Source organism: Vigna unguiculata, unplaced genomic scaffold (assembly GCF_004118075.2).
Source record: "Vigna unguiculata cultivar IT97K-499-35 unplaced genomic scaffold, ASM411807v1 contig_678, whole genome shotgun sequence".
Taxonomy (NCBI): domain Eukaryota; kingdom Viridiplantae; phylum Streptophyta; class Magnoliopsida; order Fabales; family Fabaceae; genus Vigna; species Vigna unguiculata.
Genome location: NW_021011403.1, coordinates 95054 through 99133, shown reverse-complemented (window position 1 = coordinate 99133; position 4080 = coordinate 95054). Strand labels below are relative to the sequence as shown.

The following is a 4080-nucleotide window of genomic DNA, read 5'->3' as shown; positions in this document are numbered from 1 at the left end:
CTTAATCGCTGTTCAGAATCTTAACTGGATAGCTCCTACGAAAAACAATTAGTCCTCATACACATACCTATTCAAAACATGTCACTATTTCTTTCTTATTTTAGTTCATAATCTTCCATTTACACCCTCATAACACACTATAAAACAAGTTACACCAACTCAACTTATAATCATTTGAGCTTAACCAAGTTTGTCGAGAAACCATATACCTTGCATCGAACACTTTTCAAACCAACCTGCATCATGGAACAGGAACTCATCATGTTCAAAGGTTCATGGAAAGGCAACAAGAGTTGCTTCAAGTGAAGCTGGATATGATCCAAGGATGAGGTGGCGTGCTGCTAATCCAGCAGTAGAGACCACACGCGCTTGGAAGGGACAACATGGTCGTGCGGCGAACTCAGATAACACCTCACTTGATAACGATGAAACTTTCAACAGTTTCATTCGACGTGCCAAGGGTAAACTTAGAATCGTGTCCCACATCGGTCGGGAGCAGAGCAACGTTACACCTGTACCACTACGAGATGATGACGAGGCTAATGCTAGGGATAACCTAAACGACCAGTTTTCGAATTTTATCAAGAGTTTGAAGAAGAAGTTGAGAAGTACATCAAGCATGAGGAAGCATGGTTCCTTCAACAGACGGTGACCATTGATAAACCAGGGAACCTCAAAGAGAGTGATTTGACATGTGGGTCCATCCAATATTCTGTTATATATACTGCATGAAAATAAGATCCTAAGCCATGCAAGCATTATTATACTTTACATTTTTTTCTATTTCAAGCACAGTAAATGTGAAATGTTTATTTGGGGGGAATAATTTCCACTGGTTTATTGTTTGTTTGTAAGAAATTAATATACATTGATGTTTTGTCTTTAATGAAAGGTTTCTGATTAATCTGTAGTGTTTTTATTGAAAGAATAATTAATATCAGTTTATTAACAGGAAGGATCAGAGGGCAGCTATATATAGGAAATGACTCAATGAACATACATACCTGCATTAGACCCAACAGCTCTACTTCTTCACCGACTTTAAGGACGCCTTGTTCAACACGGCCAGTGGCAACTGTTCCACGTCCCTTCATCACAAATGAAAAATATAAAGCAGCTGAAATGATGGAAACCATTGCCCCCATATTTATTTATGTCCATACAATCCAATATATGTAATGAAACAAATGCAGATTTTGAGAGAACTAAGTGTTGAAAATAGAAATTTTGATATTCTCTTTAAGGAAAAAAAAAAACAATTATATGAGACAACAGTTTTTAAAGCACTATGTTAAGATTTAAATTACCACTGCGTCATATCATTACAAAGAGCAAGGCCGTAACAAATGCTACCTCCTTTCCTTTTTTATTCTTCAAAAACCCTAGACCGAATTAAGAATTTGAAATTTAAGATTTTGAAATTTTATCCTTCACCTAACTAGAGATTTAGAAGAACAAGAAAGAATTTGTTAAAGTGACCACAGTTACAAAGATGGCCAGTATTATAAACATCTATTCCACATATGCTCCAGTGTTCATAATCCCATCTGCTTATGATGTTAAGCACATCAATAATTGCTGTAGTTTGAGTGAACTGAAAGAGCATATAAGGAATTTAAAGCAATTTTAACGTAAACAGAATAGTAATAAATAGTACTTCTTAAACAGTGTCGTTACCTAAACGGTGTTTATACTGGAGCAGATGGAAAGTGATAGAACATGATAAAAACACAAGACTTACATTACAAATTGTAACAATTTTATAACTGAGGCCATCTTTACTTCAATGAATCTGCTTTCTTCAAAAATTAACCCAAAAAATAAAGTTCAGGTCCTTTTACCTGAATTGAGAACACATCTTCAATTGGCATTAGGAAGGGCTTGTCAAGTTGGCGAACAGGGTCAGGAATGTATGCATCTACAACATCCATTAATTTTAGAATGGCCTGTCTTCCAATCTCGTCATTTGTACCCTGTAAAGCAGACAACGCTGAACCTCTAATGATCGGGATTTCATCCCTAGGGAACTTGTAGAAGCTCAGTAGCTCTGCAAAAAACATTATCATAAAAACACATTTTAGCAAACACAAAGATTACAGAATCTTAAGCAGGTTTATTCATTTTCTGAGCATGGACAAGAGAAGAGAAGCCTTAGAGAAACACCCTACCACGTAACTCCATTTCTACAAGCTCTAACAACTCTGGATCGTCAACAGCATCAACTTTATTTAGAAAGCAAACAAGAGATGGCACACCAACCTGCATAATACATTTAAAGATAAAATATGTCAATCTAGAAGTAAGGAGAAAGGTGTAGACGTTCTAGGTATATATATACAAACCACATCAGTAGAATACTTACTTGGCGAGCAAGAAGAATGTGCTCCTTGGTTTGAGGCATTGGTCCATCAGGTGCAGATACAACAAGTATACCACCACCCATCTGGGCAGCTCCCGTAATCATATTCTGAAAAAAAAAACAGACAATTATAAAGCATACAGTGAACAAGAATTAATTTGTTATTTAAACTAAATAAAACCATTAGATAAACCATCTAGTTAGTACATCAAGGCAAGCTGGAATGCTAAACCCACCAGCATTCATGGAAAATAGGAATCTGACAAATGCAGTTGTTGCCAATATACAGTGTAATCAATACCTATAAAATATATTTTGTTACAAATTAATCTACTTCCAAATTCCTAGCATAAATTTTCCATCTCATTTTAAAAAGAAGGTCAGGCTACACAAGCACCAAAATATGCTAAATTCCACAATTAACTATTATACAAGGTAAAATTGCTTAAATTTGTTCGCCACAACTTAGCCACCCAGCTTCCGTTAGGCAATTGATAACTCCAATAAAAAAAAACATTCTTAGAGAAACTAAACCAAATTCGAAAGCTTACTTTAACATAATTCGCGTGTCCAGGGCAGTCCACATGCGCATAATGTCGTTTTGCAGTCTCATACTCCACATGAGCCTGAAAACCGAAATATAGAGCAAGCATACATATCAACAGAAAACAACACAATCGATTGCAAGACCAAAAGAGTGCGATTCCATACCGTTGCAATGGTGATTCCTCTCTTCTTCTTTTCAGGAGCCTTGTCAATTTCATCAAAGGCCACAGCCTTAGCCTTCCCTTCATCCGCAAGCACCTGATCAAACCTAATTGAGTAATAAACACCAAAACATCCACCTCAACACACATTTAAACAAAGAGTGAATCAAGACCTTGGTGATTGCCGCAGTTAGCGTGGTCTTCGCATGATCCACGTGTCCAATAGTTTCGACATTAACGTGAGGCTTCCTGCAAAGTCAAACAATAAGATGAACAAAACAAGTAAAAGACATACTAATAACGATTACTATTACTTGTATATTTTAAATTTTGCGACGAAAAAGAGAAAGCGAGAGTGTTACGTTCTGGTGAAAGTTGCCATGGATCTCCACCATGGATTGGAATTGAAAGAATAGAAGGAGGTGGAGGTGGAGTCACTGGGAGTAGAGAGAGGAGAACGAGATACGGAAGAGTGGATTTAAGAGGCTAAGGGGAAGAGGCGGCGAGAAGTGGAAGAGGAGTGTCTGAGAAGAAGAGTGGCCATTGAAGAAGTGATGAGGAGAATGAAAAGCCCTAACTATGGAGTGCAGAGGTGAGGGTTTTAGGAGAAGGAAGACAAAAGCGAAGAGCAGTGAGTGCGAAGAGCGAGGGTTTTAGAATGGGCGCCCGACACCGACCCGTCATATTCGTGCGGCCCAATTCAAGCACTCTCATAATGTTTCGGAGCACATACATACTTCTTTTTTTCTGTTACAAATGTTTTTTTCTTCTTGCTCCGACAGAAAATATTTGAAGTGATTTTTATCTTATTGACTTAATTTAAAGTTTTAGATAAATGAATTAATTCGTGTCTGGTTTAACTTATTTAGTTAAATGGTATCTTTTGGTAAATTTTAGGTATATTTTATGAGAAATAATTCTGTTCGAGGTAGAAAAAATTATATATTAGGACAGGGTTATTCTGGTTCAAAAACTGACCATTTTTCTCTTTATTTTATTTTTTTTATGAAAATG

At 36.7% G+C, this 4080-nt stretch overlaps 1 pseudogene; it reads right to left on the bottom strand.

The window, feature by feature from the left end:
• Positions 1-809: 809 nt before the first annotated feature.
• On the bottom strand, positions 810-3625 carry LOC114172679 (annotated as a pseudogene).
• Positions 3626-4080: the final 455 nt, after the last annotated feature.